The sequence below is a fragment of the Pelobates fuscus genome, chromosome 7 (genome assembly GCF_036172605.1).
Source record: "Pelobates fuscus isolate aPelFus1 chromosome 7, aPelFus1.pri, whole genome shotgun sequence".
NCBI classification, from domain to species: Eukaryota; Metazoa; Chordata; class Amphibia; order Anura; family Pelobatidae; genus Pelobates; species Pelobates fuscus.
The window spans coordinates 174,364,129-174,382,684 of record NC_086323.1 but is presented as its reverse complement, the minus strand read 5'-3'; positions in this window follow the sequence as shown (position 1 = coordinate 174,382,684).

Below are 18,556 nucleotides of genomic sequence, written 5' to 3'. Positions count from 1 at the left end.
TGTCAGTGAGTGTCTGAGTGAGTGAATGTCTGTCTGTGAGTATGTATGTGTGTGTCAGTGAGTGTGTGTCTGTGTGTCAGTAAGTGTGTGTGTCAGTGAGTTTCTATGAGTGAGTCTGTCAGTGAATGAGTGTATGTCTGTCTGTCAGTGAATGTGTAGTGTGTCAGTGAGTGAGTGTGTGTCTGTGTGTCTGTGTGTCAGTGAGCTTCTGTGTGTGTGTGTGTGTGTGTGTCAGTGAGTGAGTGTATGTGTGTCAGTGTGTGTGTGTCTCTGTCAGTGAGTTAGTGACGTGTAGTACTTCTTAAAATACATATAGAGCAATAGATATGTTGTACATAAAGGAGTATGTTTGTCCTTATCAAATAAGCTCAGGATTAGGGATGAGCGAACCCGAACTTTACAGTTTGTACCAAACATTAAAATTTTTGGACCCCGACCCAAAACACAGACATTTCAGTAACAGCTCTAATTTGAGTTTGGCGATTTAATGGCGTGTTTTGAAATGCTGCAGGGCAGCCAATCAACAAGCGTTTGACTCGTGTGCCCTTAGAAGCCATCACAGCCATGCCTACTAATGGCATGGCTGTGACTAGCCAGTGCAGCATGTGACGCAGCCTCTATATAAGCTGGAGTCACATGAGCTCTTATTAGTGTAGGGAGAGGATGCTGCAGCAGTGAGGGACAAATTAGGAAAGAATTCTGGTGTTGAATCGGCAAACTACAGCGATTATTTTTGTGGGTGCTATACTAACTTTTTCTACCCAGCCCTAAGCCCAGTGCTACAGAGAGATAAGCAATCAGTCTGTTTGTTAGGTGGGCACTTTCAACTGCATGTGCGCCAGGCACATTACTTTAATCCAGTTCTGGTATCTCAGTGGGCAACATCTAGGCATTTTTAAATACTGCTGTGACATTGCAGTTTGACAAATTCTAATTTTTGTGGTGCTAAAAAGTAAATTTGGGGCAAGCACTTCATATCTGAGAGTCAAATAGAACCTTCAAATACTGTGGTTACATCGCACTTTTAAAAATTCACATTTTTTTGGTGCTAAATGTAAATTTGGGGCGTGCACTTCATATCTGAGAGTCAAATAGAACCGTCAAATACTGTGGTTACATCGCAGTTTCAAAAATTCAATTTTGGGGGGGGCTAAATAGTACATTTGCTGCCTGCGGTGCACTTCATATCTCAGATTCAAATAGAACCGTCAAATACTGTGGTTACATCACACTTTTAAAAATTCCTATTGTTTTGGGTGCTAAAAAGTACATTTGTGGCATGCACTTCATATCTGAGAGTCAAATAGAACCGTCAAATACTGTGGTTACATCGCACTTTTAAAAATTCTAATTGTTTTGGGTGCTAAAAAGTACATTTGTGGCATGCACTTCATATCTGAGAGTCAAATAGAACCGTCAAATACTGTGGTTACATCGCACTTTTAAAAATTCTAATTGTTTTGGGTGCTAAAAAGTAAATTTGTGGCATGCACTTCATATCTGAGAGTCAAATAGAACCGTCAAATACTATGGTTACATCGCACTTTTAAAAATTCTAAATTTTTTGGTGCTAAAAAGTAAATTTGGGGCGTGCACTTCATTTCTGAGAGTCAAATAGAACCATCAAATACTGTGGTTACATCGCAGTTTGAAAAATTCTAATTTTTTAGTGCTATGTAGTACATTTGCTGCCTGCGGTGCACTTCATATCTGAGAGTCAAATAGAAGCGTCAAGTACTGTGATTACATCACATTTTTAAAAATTCACATTTTTTTGCTGCTAAAAAGTAAATTTGGGGCGTGCACTTCATCTCTGAGAGTCAAATAGAACCGTTAAATACTGTGGTTACATCGCACTTTGAAAAATTCACATTTATTTGGTGCTAAAAAGTTAATTTGGGGCGTGCACTTCATATCTGAGAGTCATATAACCGTCAAATACTGCTGTGACATAGCAGTTTGACTAATTCAGATTTTTTTTGGTGCTAAAAAGTATATTTGTGGCGTGCACTTCATATCTATGTGTCAAATAGAACCTTCAAATAGAACCGTCAAATACTGTGGTTACATCGCACTTTTTAAAATTCTAATTTTTTGGTGCTAAATAGTACATTTGCTGCCTGCGGTGCACTTCATATCTAAGAGTCAAATAGAAGCGTCAAATACTGTGGTTACATCGCACTTTTAAAAATTCACATTTTTTGGTGCTAAAAATTACATTTGGGGCGTGCACTTCATATCTGAGAGTCAAATAGAGCCGTCAAATACTGCTGTGACAAAGCAGTTTGACTAATTCAGATTTTTTTGTGCTAAAAAGTAAATTTGGGGCGTGCACTTCATATCTGAGAGTCAAATAGAACCGTCAAATACTGTGTTTACATCACACTTTGAAAAATTCACATTTCTTTGGTGCTAAAAAGTAAATTTGGGTCATGCACTTCATATCTGAGAGTCAAATAGAACTGTCAAATACTGCTGTGACATAGCAGTTTGACTAATTCAGATTTTTTTGGTGCTAAAAAGTACATTTGGGTCATGCACTTCATATCTGAGAGTCAAATAGAACTGTCAAATACTGCTGTGACATAGCAGTTTGACTAATTCAGATTTTTTTGGTGCTAAAAAGTAAATTTGGGGTGTGCACTTCATATCTGAGAGTCAAATAGAGCCGTCAAATACTGTGGTTACATCGCACTTTGAAAAATTCACATTTTGTTGGTGCTAAAAAGTAAATTTGGGGCGTGCACTTCATATCTGAGAGTCAAATAGAACCATCAAATACTGTGGTTACATCGCAGTTTGACCAATTCATATTTTTTGGGTGGTAATTAGTACTTTTGCGGCCTGTGGTGCATTCCTTGCAGTCCAATAAACTGTTAAATACTACTGTTACATTGTTGGTTTAAAAGAATCACACTGTTTTGTGCCAAATAGAATATTTGCAGCCTGCGGTGCATTTCTTGCAGTCCAATAAAACCCTTAAATACTACTGTTACATTGTTGATACTGATGGGTCTGCTCCATTCAACTTCTGGGTTTTCAAATTGGGCACATGGCCTGAGCTTGCCCTTTATGCCTTGGAGGTGCTGGCCTGCCCTGCAGCCAGTGTATTGTCTGAACGTGTGTTTAGCACAGCAGGGGACGTTATCACAGACAAGCACAGCCGTCGACAGCCAACGTGGACAGGCTCACGTTTATTAAAATGAACCAGGCATGGATCCCACCAGACTTGTCTGTACCTTGTGCAGACTTGTTATACTCAAGTGCACTTATTCTTTGTTTTCTTTTTTTTATATGTCCCAATATTTTTGGGGCCACCCCAATTGTTTGCAGGGCACTTGTCCTACTCTTATACCCATTTTACTTCCTTTGCAGCCCTCTAGCCCTTTCCAGGACTTTTTTAGAGCCATTTTAGTGCCCAAAAGTTTTGGTCCCCATTGACTTCAATGGGGTTTGAGTTTGGGGTCAAATTCGAGGCCGAACTCAAACTTTTTGCCGACGTTCGGGTTCGCCGGGTTCGGCTGAACATCCAGGTGTCTGCTCATCTCTACTCAGGATCAAATACTACTTTTGTTTAAGATATACGGATTTAGTGAGCTAAAACTGTACATAAACATTGAAACTAAAGAAGTACATATTAAGCACACATTGTGATTAAGAGAGCCAGCATTGTATCAGAACATTGTATCAAAGAGAGGTTTATATAAAAAGGCTAGTTTCACGAAGCAGAATACTGAGTCTCGATCAGTGAAACTTTGTAATGTTGTCCACTATACAAGAAAGGAGAATACATAGAGGGGGTGATGTATTTCATTAGTTCCCAGGTGTTGGAGAGGGAAAAATGGTGCCAGTAAACTCTTCCTATGTATTCTTTGGTAAATAAAATATAAACACAAAACCATAAATAATGGTGAAAATAAAACTAGATTTAAAAAAAAAACTAAATAGAAAAAAGATGAAAATGTAAATAAAAATAAAGAATAAATAAAAAAATAAAACAAATATAAAGAAATATATGTAAAAAATATATAATATATATATATATATATATATAGGGAAATGATAAATATAAATGAAAAGTATAAATAAGAATAAACTAAGAGATAGACAGTAGAAGTAGTTCTAGATAAATTAAGGGAGCTAAAAAAAATATACATATATATATATACATATATATATATATATATTTATTTATTTGTTTGTTTTAATAAAACACTAATTGACGTAAGCTAATCTATAGTAAAAAAAAATACATATATATATATTTTTTTATTTATTATTTTTTTTTTATTATTCTTTATTTTTCTTGTGCATTTAATTACATAACAGAGAAACCTGTAGCGCCTCGACAGCGGTCACAGGCGTTTCATTGGCATACATAGTCATGGCATAGGTTAACAGCACATTTTTTTAGGTTTATAAACATACTAAGTACAGGCTAGCTGTTCATGTCTACTGTGTTGGGTCACTGTGGGGTCGCCAAGCTTAAGATATTTATTTATTTATTTATTATTGCAATTTATATAGCGCCAACAGATTTCGTAGCGTACTATGATTCCAACGTGTATAGTAGTAATTAGGGAAGATTAACCATTGCCTAACTAGCTAAAGACATTCGTCAATGCCATGACAGTTTAGTTAAGTACGGCATTATCACAATTATTCGCAGGCATGGCATTGAGTTAACAGCAAATTTTGTTTACTGTGTAGGCAGTATAAACAGGCTTATTTAGAGTGAAAGCACAATTTTATAAAGTTTATAATGCAAACTGATTATAGGCTAGGTAAGTACGTCCAATGTGGTGGTACACGTTAAGGTCAACAGGCTTGAGACATTTAACATACTTTGCTACTTGAATATGTAGGAGTTAACATTCAAACATGTCTGTGCACTCTAAGTTTAGGCGAGTAGGTTCGCTCAAAGAACAATAATAGGGCTAATAACAATAGCATGCACCGTAAGATAAGCTTGTAACACATGTAGTCTAGGCATCACTTTTAGAGACCCTATGTTTGGATCTTTTGTTTTGTGACAAAGAGGCCAATAATCATAAGTCGTAATAACACAATTTTAACTATCATAAGAGGGCATTTGGGGAGTCATGAACAGTTATAGCAGTGGAGGCATCACAGGCAGCGATCAGGAGGTAGTCTGCCCGATTGCAACCTATACTGTCCAGTCAGCCAATGCCCAGGGGCAGTAGGTCGTTTTTTCTGCTGTCATTAGCCATCTTGTTTATGAACCCCCCGGCTGTGTGAGCTTGTGTGTAGCTTTGTGCCATTACCCCCTGGGCGGCTGCAGGGCACAAAGCAGTGGCTAGCATGTGAGGGGCTGCTTGTGTGCCCGGGTAGTGTGGGTCTTCCGAGGTATAGAGTTGTGTCCAGGTGATTTTCTCGACTGGGGCCGTGTGTCAGGTCGGCTGCTGAACTTTGCCGGGCGGGTTCTTTGGCGCCGGAATGGTTTCGGGCCTCTGGGTGCCGATGTGGTTATGTAAGTCAATTTAGTCCCTAGGGTGGGAAGTCCCAGGAATGCTGTGGGCCTTTGGCAGGGTTCCACGCTGGGTCCCGCCAGCTGCTTTCTGTTTAGTTTCTTGAGCTTGGTTGGAGTGTGTGGCCTTTTCCGGTTTCCCCTTGTGACCATCTTCACTGTGCAATCCCAGGTTCGGTGCTCAGCGTGGGAGGGAAGCCGATCAGGTGAGTTCCTGCTTGTTTGCGGTGAGGCTTGTTGGAGTGCCCGTTTTGCTAGTTTAAGTCAAAAGGCATTGAAGATGGCCTCCAGCTTGGTCTGAAGCTCGGACTGATGGAGGGGGAGGCACGTGGCTTCCGCCATGCTTGGCGCGTCGGCTGCTGAAACAGTCGTTGGCTTGCTTGGTTTCACCTCCCCTTCTCTCCGGGTAGGTGCATCCAAGGCCGCATCCCGTCGTGAGTTGGCGATTCGGCTCCTTACGGGTCTCCGACCCCTGTAGTTAGTTCCAGCAGTGTCTGGTTATTGGGTGGTCTAAATTTGTTGCTTGGGTCAGACCGTTTGGGGTCTTTTAGTGCAAGATATGCCATGGTTGTGGAGGAGCTCGAGTGAAACGTGTCTTTCCTCCATGACGGTTAGGCCCTGCCCCCTATATATATAATTTTTAAAAAGCTGCTAGATCTTTATTAAAGCCCCCATTCCAGAGTGTACCAAACTTGAAAATCCAATATGCTTCCCTTCGTCTGAGGGTTTTTAATCTATCACCTCTTCTGAGGGTCGGCTTGATTGCCTCAGTACACTTCACTATTAGACCTTTTGAGTTAGCCCCATTTTGGTCTGCAAAATGGATGGGTACACCATGATTGATACATGTGTTCTTGATTCCTCTTAGATGTTCCCCTATTCTTGTTTTAAGTTTCCCACATGTGCGTCCCACATATTGTTTGCCGCAAGGGCATTCGAGAAGATATATCACATATGATGTTTTGCAATTAATAAATTGTTCAATCTCATATGTTTTTTCTTTGTCTAGATGGTTTGACGAGAAATGTTTGTTGTTGTCTTTATTTGGGATGAGCCCACATATGGAGCAAGCTTTCCTGTTACATCTGTATATTCCTTTCAGGGGAAATACTGTTGAAATGGTCATATTTGCTTTCATATGTGGCATACTTAGTGTCAGGGTACCTGGAGTCTCTACCTTTGAGAGAGGTAGAGACTTAGAAGCTGATCCGTCCGGACGCCATCTTCCCTCGGTCTCCCGCGGTTCACTCGGTCGTGCTAACGCCGGCCGTGAGGGAGTCTCTTCCTTTTATAACAGGAAGACCGGAGGTAGACGTCATGACGCCAACCCGGAGCATCCTGCCACTCAAATCTCGGGAGACGAATCAGGACTCGCCGGAGGCGTGTCCTCTCTCCCTAGCCAGGATACTTAACGGTGGTTCTCTCATTCACTCATTGCCCTGTCGTGGTTCTAGTCCGCCTAGTCACACAGTGCTTTATTATTCACTTGTCTTTTGGTTCTGACCCGGCTTTGTTGTTTACTCTCCTGCCTTTCTGTTATCCTTGACCCGGCTTGTCTCTCGCTTACCTGTCCTCTGTTATCCTCGACCTCGGCTTGTCTCTGACCATTCTATTGTAGTCATACGTTAGTCCGGCCATTCTAAGGACCGGTATACGTATCAGCTACTCTTTGTACTCTGCGTGTTGGATCCCTGACCCGATCCTGACATTACGACAGGGCCATGGATCCTGCAGGTACAAATTGTCAGCTTGGTTCTCCTGATCCTAGGTTTGACGCCATGGATCATAGGATGGATCAGATGGCTCTAGCACTACAGGCGCTGCTGTCTCGCCCTATTAATCCACCTGAGGAGAGGCGTAACACTTCTGCTTCTTCTGTGGGTTCGGGGTTAGAGGTAGCTACTGTAGGTGCTTCTTCCCAAGTTACCCCACCTGTACGTTATGCTGGTTCTCCTGAGAGGTGTCGTGGCTTTTTGAACCAGATCAGTATTCATTTCGAGCTACAGCCCCGTTCATACCCTACTGATAGAGCAAAGGTGGGATTTATTATTACCTTACTCATTGAGAAAGCTCTGAGATGGGCGAATCCGTTGTGGGAGAATGATAATCCATTAGTCTATAACTATAATTCCTTTGTAGCTGCTTTTAAAAGAACTTTTGACCCTCCTGGCAGGAAGGCCAATGCAGCCAGATTACTGTTGCGCCTTAGACAAGACAACCAAACACTTGTGGATTATGCACTAGAGTTCAGGTCTTTGGCGGCAGAGGTAAAATGGAATGAACAGGCCTATATAGACGTATTCTTAAATGGATTATCTGATGTAATACTTGATGAGGTAGCGACAAGAGAACTTCCCGAGAATCTGGAGGACTTAATTTCCTTTATCTCTCGTATTGACGAACGTCTAAGGGAGAGACAGAATACTCGAGATAGAACCGCTAAATCTTTCTCTAGACTAGTACCATCATTTCAAGTTTCTGAAACCAAAGATCCACAGGTTTCAGAACCTATGCAGTTAGGCCTTACTCGTCTCTCAGAGGAGGAGAGACAGTACAGGAGAAGAGAGGGACTGTGTATGTATTGTGGGTTCAGAGGTCATGTACGTTTGAGCTGTCCCAGCCGTCCGGGAAACGCTCGCACCTAAGTTTCTCTAGAGGACAGACCTTGGGTGTTTCGATTTTGTCCTCTACTCATAACTACAAAGAACATAGACTCCTATTACCGGTCTCTTTAACTTGGGAGAAGGGAACTTTAGAAACTATGGCATTGATAGACTCCGGCGCTGCTGAGAGTTTTATCGACCAGAAGTTTCTCACCAAACACACTATCCCATCCCAGTTAAGGAAGACACCCTTGGCTGTTGAAGCCATTGATGGTAGACCTTTAGTTGAGCCTGTGATTTCCCGGGAGACCACACCTCTTTACTTAACTACTGGTATTCTACACAAGGAGGAAATATCCCTACTACTCATTTCATCTCCTTCTGTTCCCATAGTCCTGGGATACTCCTGGCTTAAGAAACATAACCCCGTTATAGATTGGAGATCAGGGGAAATAGTTTCATGGGGCCAGAATTGTCAAGAGAGTTGTTTAAAGAAAGTGTCACCGCTTTGTAGTGTCAACTCACTTAATGACGCTACTGACTCTACCAAAGTACAGATACCGTCCTTGTATCAAGATTTAAAGGCAGTATTTGACAAAAGAAAGGCTGATACCTTACCACCACATAGGCCTTTTGATTGCAAAATTAATTTACTTTCTGGTACCATGCCCCCCAGGGGTCATGTATACCCTTTGTCCACGAATGAAAACTTAGTTCTAGAAGAGTATATTCGTGAAAACCTAGACAAGGGGTTCATTAGAAGATCCTCCTCTCCTGCTGGGGCTGGATTCTTTTTTGTTAAAAAGAAGGATGGTTCTTTAAGACCTTGCATTGACTACAGAGGTCTTAACAAGATAACCATTAGAAATGTTTATCCGATTCCCTTGATCACCAAGCTTTTTGACCGATTAAAAAGTTCTAAAATTTTCACCAAGTTAGACCTTAGAGGTGCTTATAATTTGGTGAGAATCCACGACGGTGATGAGTGGAAAACTGCATTCAATACTCGATATGGGCACTATGAGTATACTGTAATGCCTTTTGGTCTCTGCAATGCTCCGGCAGTATTTCAGGACCTTATTAATGAGGTTCTTAGGGAGTTTCAAGATGACTGTGTAATTGTATACCTTGATGATATTCTTATACATTCCAGGGATATTGAGACTCACCACAGACAAGTCAGGAGGGTTTTACACAAACTTCTTCAGCATGGCTTGTACTGCAAACTAGAGAAATGCAGCTTTGACCAATCCCAAACTACGTTTCTTGGTTATGTGATTTCTGGGGAAGGGTTTGAAATGGATCCGGAGAAGCTCCAATCCATATTAGAGTGGCCTTTACCTAAGGGGCTCAAGGCTATCCAGAGATTCATTGGTTTCTCTAATTACTACAGACGTTTCATTAAGGGATACTCCTCTATCATTGCTCCCATCACCAACATGACCAAACAAGGGGCTGAGACTAAGAATTGGTCTACTGAAGCACTTCTGGCTTTTAAGACACTCAAAGAGTTGTTTGCTTCCGCACCAATTTTAGTTCACCCTGATACTACTCTACCCTTCCTACTCGAAGTTGACGCTTCTGAGACAGGTATAGGTGCTGTTCTGTCCCAAAGGTTGGGGGTAGATAAACCATTACATCCTTGTGGATACTTTTCCAAAAAATTGTCAGGTACCGAAAGCAGATATGACATTGGTGACAGGGAACTACTAGCGGTTATAATGGCCTTGAAGGAGTGGAGACATTTATTGGAGGGTACTTTGCATCCTGTTACTATTTTGACAGATCATAAAAACTTATCCTATATTGGAGAGGCTAAACGACTATCATCTAGACAGGTTCGTTGGTCCATATTTCTCACTCACTTTAACTACGTGCTCACATATAGGCCAGGTTCTAAGAATTCTAAAGCCGACGCCTTATCTCGCCAATATGAACCTGCCGCCGTATCTGAACCGGTTTTGTCCTCTATAGTACCCAAGTGTAACATTATCGCTAACACTACTCTCAAAGTTCATTCTCCGCTACTTGATCAGATAAGGAACTTGCAGCATCTGGCACCTAGACTGACTCCAGTTTCCAGACTTTTCGTTCCCCCTGAACTTCAATTGGAGCTCTTACAGTGTCTTCACGAGAGTAAGGTGGCTGGTCATCCGGGTGTCCGCAAGACGTATTCTTTGATTTCCAAGGATTTCTGGTGGCCGTCGTTACGGAAGGATGTTAAGGATTTTATCGGGGTTTGTGTGGTCTGTACTAAAACTAAACTACCGCATTCGCTTCCTTGTGGTCTTCTACAACCGCTGGAGATTCCTGACAAACCTTGGTCCTGTGTGGCAATGGACTTTATTGTGGATCTGCCTGTTTCTAAAAAGCACACTGTTATCCTTACCGTAGTCGATAGGTTTACCAAGATGGCACATTTCGTACCTTTGCCTAAACTCCCGACTTCTCCTGAATTGGCGGAGGTCTTTGCTAAGGAGATTTTTCGCTTGCATGGGATTCCTTCGGAGATCACTTCTGATAGAGGCTCCCAATTTGTTTCACGTTTTTGGAGGTCGTTCTGTTCTCAATTAGGCATCAAATTGAATTTTTCGTCCGCCTATCATCCTCAGTCTAACGGAGCTGCTGAACGAACCAACCAGAAGATTGAGCAATACTTACGTTGTTTTGTTTCCGAACACCAGGACGATTGGGTCAGTTTGATTCCTTGGGCAGAGTTTGCGCACAACAATCTCGTTTGTGACTCCACGCATTCAAGTCCCTTCTTCATGAACTATGGCTTTCATCCATCCATTCTTCCACCGGTTTCCTCTTCCCAAGGAGTGCCGTCGGTTGATGTCCATGTGGCCAATTTGAAGAAGTTGTGGGATCAGACTCGACAGATTCTTCTACACAATTCTGTACTGGTTAAGAAACATGCTGACAAACGTAGAAGGGCGGCTCCGAATTTTGTTCCGGGCGATAGAGTGTGGTTGAGCACTAGGAATATTCGTCTTAAAGTTCCTTCCATGAAATTCGCTCCTCGTTATATTGGTCCCTACAGGATCTTGACTCGAATTAACCCAGTGGCATATCGTCTAGCTCTTCCAGCTACTTTACGCATCCCGAATTCCTTTCACGTCTCATTACTAAAGCCTCTAATCTGTAACAGATTCTCCTCCACAATCGCCCCTCCGCGCCCTGTTCAGGTGGAGGGTCAGGAGGAGTATGAGGTTAACTCCATTATTGATTCTCGTATCTCCCGGGGGCGAGTACAATATTTAGTTGACTGGAAGGGATATGGTCCTGAGGAGAGGAGTTGGGTACCACAAGAGGATGTTCATGCTCCCCGTCTTCGCAGAGCATTTCACTCCCGCTTTCCATCTCGCCCCGGCTCCTTCCGCCCGGTGGGCGTATCTGAGGGGGGGGGTACTGTCAGGGTACCTGGAGTCTCTACCTTTGAGAGAGGTAGAGACTTAGAAGCTGATCCGTCCGGACGCCATCTTCCCTCGGTCTCCCGCGGTTCACTCGGTCGTGCTAACGCCGGCCGCGAGGGAGTCTCTTCCTTTTATAACAGGAAGACCGGAGGTAGACGTCATGACGCCAACCCGGAGCATCCTGCCACTCAAATCTCGGGAGACGAATCAGGACTCGCCGGAGGCGTGTCCTCTCTCCCTAGCCAGGATACTTAACGGTGGTTCTCTCATTCACTCATTGCCCTGTCGTGGTTCTAGTCCGCCTAGTCACACAGTGCTTTATTATTCACTTGTCTTTTGGTTCTGACCCGGCTTTGTTGTTTACTCTCCTGCCTTTCTGTTATCCTTGACCCGGCTTGTCTCTCGCTTACCTGTCCTCTGTTATCCTCGACCTCGGCTTGTCTCTGACCATTCTATTGTAGTCATACGTTAGTCCGGCCATTCTAAGGACCGGTATACGTATCAGCTACTCTTTGTACTCTGCGTGTTGGATCCCTGACCCGATCCTGACACTTAGGGCTACAAGGTTTTTGATTTTTGTATGTTATTTGAACATCACTCTTGTTTTCTTGTTTGCTCAATTTGTATAATATTATCGCAAGTAATAAATCGGCCAGTGTGTAATGTTAAAGGGACACTATAGTCACCTGAACAACTTCAGCTTAATGAGGTTGTTTAGGTGAGTGCTACAGCTACCCGGAGCCTTTTTCTTGTAAGCACTGTATTTTCTGAGAAAATGCAGTGTTTACATTGGAAGCTTGGAACACCTCTTGTTGCAGTCAATCAGACGGCCACCAGAGGGACTTCCGAGTTCAGAGGCCCTAAAAAGGCCTCTCGTCCGATGCATTCTGGGTGAATGCATCAGACGGGCTATCAGCACACAAAGCACTGTGAACGCGCTTTGTGTGCTGACAGCCTGTCAGCACTGCTGTGGGCGTGGCTTCAGCTGACAGCTGAAGCCCGAACCCACAGGGATGCTGTCCGGCCACAATAGTGGTTGAAGGGGGGGGGTGGGGGGGACGGACCTACTCTCCTCCCCCCCCCCCCCGGCCCCCACCCCTGAGCGGTGAGTGGGGGCCCTAAAAATAAGGGTGGCACATACTGCCCCCCCGGCCCCCACCCCTGTGCGGCGGGTGGGGGCACTAAAATTATCAATAAGGGGGGACCTATTGTCCCCCCCCGGCCCCCACCCCTGTGCGGTGGGTGGGGGCCTTAAAATAAAAAATAAGGGGGGGACATACTGCCCCCCCCCCCGGCCCCCACCCCTGTGCGGCGGGTGGGGGCACTAAAATTATCAATAAGGGGGGCCTATTGTCCCCCCCGGCCCCCACCCCTGTGCGGTGGGTGGGGGCCTTAAAATAAAAAATAAGGGGGGGACATACTGCCCCCCCCCGGCCCCCACCCCTGTGCGGCGGGTGGGGGCCCTAAAATTCACAATAAGGGGGGGGGGCCTACTGCCCCCCCCCCCGGCCCCCACCCCTGAGCGGTGGGTGGGGGCCCTAAAATTCACAATAGGGGGGGGACCTACTGTCCCCCCCCGGCCCCCACCCCTGAGCGGTGGGTGGGGGCCCTAAAATTCACAATAGGGGGGGGACCTACTGTCCCCCCCCCGGCCCCCACCCCTGTGCGGCGGGTGGGGGCCCTAAAATTCACAATAAGGGGGGGGGACCTACTGCCCCCCCCCCGGCCCCCACCCCTGAGCGGTGGGTGGGGGCCCTAAAATTAACCCTCTCCCCCCCCCCCCCCCAAAAAAAAAACTTATCTCCCTACCTACCCCCCTCACCCTAAAAATAATGAGGGGGGACCATTAACTAAAAACCTGTAAAAAAAATGAGATAAAAACAACTTACCATTCGATGTTTTCTTTCTTCTAAAATCTTCTTTCTTCAGCCCCAAAAAAGGCCAAATAAAAATCCATAATAACCGACGCAATTAAAAAAAAAAAAAAAAAAACGAGCGCAAAAAAAAATAATCCATCTTCACCCATGGAGGGCTCCGCGCAGACTGAGCTCCGCAGGGCGGGGGAAGGCTTATAAAGCCTTGCCCCGCCCTGCAATTAGGCTAAGAACACTCTGATTGGTGGGTTTAAGCCAATCAGAGTGCTCTTTGTCATTTTACAAGCGTGGGAAAGTTCTTTGGAATTTTCCCACGCTTGTAAAATGACACAGAGCACTGTGATTGGATGGATTTCAAGCCATCCAATCACAGTGCTCTTTGTCATTTTACAAGCGTGGGAAAGTTCTTTGGAATTTTCCCACGCTTGTAAAATGACACAGAGCACTGTGATTGGATGGATTTCAAGCCATCCAATCACAGTGCTCTTTGTCATTTTACAAGCGTGGGAAAGTTCTTTGGAATTTTCCCACGCTTGTAAAATGACACAGAGCAATGTGATTGGATGGCTTGAAATCCATCCAATCACAGTGCTCTGTGTCATTTTACAAGCGTGGGAAAATTCCAAAGAACTTTCCCACGCTTGTAAAATGACAAAGAGCACTGTGATTGGATGGATTTCAAGCCATCCAATCACATTGCTCTGTCTCATTTTACAAGCGTGGGAAAATTCCAAAGAACTTTCCCACGCTTGTAAAATGACAAAGAGCACTCTGATTGGCTTAAACCCACCAATCAGAGTGTTCTTAGCCTAATTGCAGGGCGGGGCAAGGCTTTATAAGCCTTCCCCCGCCCTGTGGAGCTCAGTCTGCGCGGAGCCCTCCATGGGTGAAGATGGATTATTTTTTTTTGCGCTCGGTTTTTTTTTTTTTTTTTTTTTAATTGCGTCGGTTATTATGGATTTTTATTTGGCCTTTTTTGGGGCTGAAGAAAGAAGATTTTAGAAGAAAGAAAACATCGAATGGTAAGTTGTTTTTATCTCATTTTTTTTACAGGTTTTTAGTTAATGGTCCCCCCTCATTATTTTTAGGGTGAGGGGGGTAGGTAGGGAGATAAGTTTTTTTTTTTTGGGGGGGGGGGGGGGGGGGAGAGGGTTAATTTTAGGGCCCCCACCCACCGCTCAGGGGTGGGGGCCGGGGGGGGGGGACAGTAGGTCCCCCCCTTATTGATCATTTTAGGGCCCCCACCCGCCGCTCAGGGGTGGGGGCCGGGGGGGGGGACAGTAGGTCCCCCCCTTATTGATCATTTTAGGGCCCCCACCCGCCGCACAGGGGTGGGGGCCGGGGGGGGGACAGTAGGTCCCCCCCCCTTACTGATCATTTTAGGGCCCCCACCCGCCGCTCAGGGGTGGGGGCCGGGGGGGGACAGTAGGTCCCCCCCTTATTGATAATTGTAGGGCCCCCACCCGCCGCTCAGGGGTGGGGGCCGGGGGGGGGGACAGTAGGTCCCCCCCCCTTACTGATCATTTTAGGGCCCCCACCCGCCGCTCAGGGGTGGGGGCCGGGGGGGGACAGTAGGTCCCCCTCCTTATTGATCATTTTAGGGCCCCCACCCGCCGCACAGGGGTGGGGGCCGGGGGGGGGACAGTAGGTCCCCCCCTTATTGATAATTGTAGGGCCCCCACCCGCCGCTCAGGGGTGGGGGCCGGGGGGGGACAGTAGGTCCCCCCCTTATTGATCATTTTAGGGCCCCCACCCGCCGCACAGGGGTGGGGGCCGGGGGGGGACAGTAGGTCCCCCCCTTATTGATAATTGTAGGGCCCCCACCCGCCGCTCAGGGGTGGGGGCCGGGGGGGGACAGTAGGTCCCCCCCCTCATTGATAATTTTAGGGCCCCCACCCGCCGCACAGGGCGGGTGGGGGCCCTAAATTATATTGATAATTATTATTGATAATTTTAGAAAGCGAGCTGAGCTGTCAGTCAGACAGCTCAGCTCGCGAACGCGCATTCCGCACACATGCGCGGTAAAGCGCTCTGGTTCTTCATAGGGCGGCATTCAATGCCGCTCTATGAAGAACGCGATTGGTGCAGCGCGAAGCCGTCCCATTGGGCCCCGCGATTTCGTCATTTTGACGAAAAAGGGGGCGCGGCCTAGCGGGGAGCTCGGCGCTGGAACGGAGGTAAGTTTTTAATATAAAAACTCTCCGAAAATTATTTTTTATAAATTAAAGTTCATATAAAAGCAAGAAGGAAGGCTGGGGAACCTGTCTTTCTTGCTTTTATATGGTGACTATAGAGTCCCTTTAATTTAAGTTGATTTTTTTTATTTCAGTAGCAGCTGTATTGTATGTGGTCACAACTATCGTTGTCATGATATTTTTCATTTCCCCATACTTTTGGGTATATTAAGTTCATCCCGTTAATTTGTATTACTTCATCTCTAGTAGAACGGAGATGTTTATAGTTATAATGTCTGTGTATGAACTGAGAAGTAAGGATCTGAAATTCCCCGTTTAGTTCCTATGGTCTGCTACAGTTACTTTTGTTCCTCATGTATTGGCTTGTAGGTATATTCCTAATCCATTTGGGATGGTGTGCACTCCTGGCATCAAGGAATCCATTCCGATGCACCTGTTTCAGATTATTTTTAGTCTGAAGATGACCTTCTTCATCCTGGAAGATATTTAAATCAAGGAAAGCGATGTTCTCTCTACTTGCTTCATGTGTGAAGCTAAGGTGCATGTCATTGACTTCGCATGTGTTACAAAACTTGCCAAATCTTCCTAATTTCCATGCCCTACCAACAAAATGCTGTCAATAAATTGCTTATAAAAAAATTACGTTCTTTCGGAAAGGATTTCTGTTCCTTATGTATCTGCTTTCCCACCACCCCATAGTGAGGTTCGCATATGATGGGGCTAGCTTCACTGTGAGTTGCAGATAAAAATGTTTATCAAATAAAAATTAATTATGGGTTAGCACAAAATTGATGCAGTCTAAGATGAAACTTTGTTGGTTATGATTCATTTCATTAAACAAACTTGGAAAATACTGGACCGCACCTATACCTATTGGGTTAGGAATATTGGTGTATAAGGATGTTACATTCAAATAAACCAAGATACAGTCTTTAGTCCAATTAATTTCTGGGATGAGTTGCAACATATGAGTGGTATCTTTGAGATACAAGTCTAAATGTGTCACCAATAGTGATCCAGATATGCCGATAGATTGCTGGTGAGGGAATCAATTCCAGATATGATAGGGTATCCTTATGTATTTTCGGCAGATGGTAGAAGATTGCCGTAATTGGTTTATCTTGATATAGGAAATTTAATTTGTCCTGATTTAGGATTCCTTTCGCCCCTGCTTCCATCAGAAGTTGCCGGAGTTCCAATTGATACTTCTGTGTAGGATCAGTAGCTTGCTTCATATATGTATTGGTATCCCCAAGCAATCTCATTGCTTCTTGGATATATTGATCTTTATCTTGTATCACTATTACACCACCTTTGCCTGTCTCTCTGGGCGTACGGAATAAACAGTACTTCCCCCCTCCGGGTGATCCTATATGCAGGGCCGGATTAAGAGCACAGTGGGCCTGGTGCTGACAATTATGATGGGCCTCATTACGGAATCTTATCAACCTAAAACACAAAAACAGTCATAGTGTCATGTATCTGATGGAGATGGTGCTGGAGGGAAACTCATAGGATGTAGCTATAAGAAAACACATAAAAAACACATGCTAATCTCTCTCTAATTTATGCTTTCATCTTTCAAGTAAATCCATAACCCCTAACAGCAGTGTCCAGTGAAGCAGGAAGTCACTGGGTGGGGTAAAAGGGTGGGCCATTGGTGCGAATCACGTGACCAAACCTGCCAAAAGGGGAAAACATGCCCAAAAAGGGGGCATGTCTGTCCAAAGAATTTGAAGGGTAGCCTGGCATGAATGCATGTCAGGCTGCCCGCCAATCATGCAGGCTGGCCAACTAAGGGCATACTATGCAGGCAGCACCCTGAGCTTGACATAAATGCGTCTAATGATGCACTCACTCCATGCTTTCTAAGGACTGTCCCCTAGCACTCGCTGGTCCACTTGTCTCCTTACCTTCTTACTAGCAGGCAGAAGTTCCTAGTCTGGGACAGATAAAAGGTGCATGTAGTAAGTGTAAAAGAAAGGGGACATGCCACAGTGTTAGAGAGACCAACGTCTGCATTACCTAAACTAATTTTATTGTCAGCCAGTCCACACAAGTTTTGTTCCCATACATCCCTCTTAAGCTTCCAAACTTAAAGGGACATTATAGTCACCAGAACAACTACAGCTTATTGTATTTGTTCTGGTAAGTAGAATCATTCCATTCAGGCCTTTTGCAGTAAACACTGTCTTTTCAGAGAAAATAACTCCACTGGCCACTCCTTAGATGGCTGCTAGAGGTGCTTCCTGGGGCAGTACTGCCTATTGTGCAGCACTGCCATTCAGTGTCTCCACCCTCTGCATGCAGACACTGAACTTTCCGCATAGAGATGCATTGATTCAATTTATCTTTATGAGGAGATGCTGATTGGCCAGGGCTATGTTGGCCTTTGCTGGCTCTGCCCCTGATATGCCTAGTTGACAGTCTCAGCCAATCCTATGGGCAAGTATTTTGTAATTTGCTCAGACAACCACTTCTGATGATGTCAGCAGACAGTTAGTTCAGAGACAGAGCCAGCAGCTGCAGACTTGAATACAAGTTATATTTTAGATAGGTAAGAAGGGGCCAGGGTGGTGGTTTTAACCCAATAGGGTCAGAAATACATGATTGTGTTCCTGACCCTATAGTGCTCCTTTAAGCAAGAGTATGTGAAGAGTAGTTAGGGTTGCCACCTTTCTTGGGAAAAAATACTAACCTTAATCATTTGTATAATCACAAGGAGTGACATCAGAGAAAATTCTGTAAAATCACCAGTGTCTCAGTCTCGCAAGTCACCCAGTGTCTCAGTGTCCCTATGTATCATAGTGTCAGTGTCTCCATGTCACCCAGTACCCTAGTCTCCCAGTGTCTCAGTGTCCCCATTTCTCCCAGTGTCACAATGTCTCAGTGTGTCTCCATGTCACTAGGATACTGTGGACACAGTGAGACATGGGGACACTGAGAGACCCGGGGACACTGAGAGACCCGGAGACACACA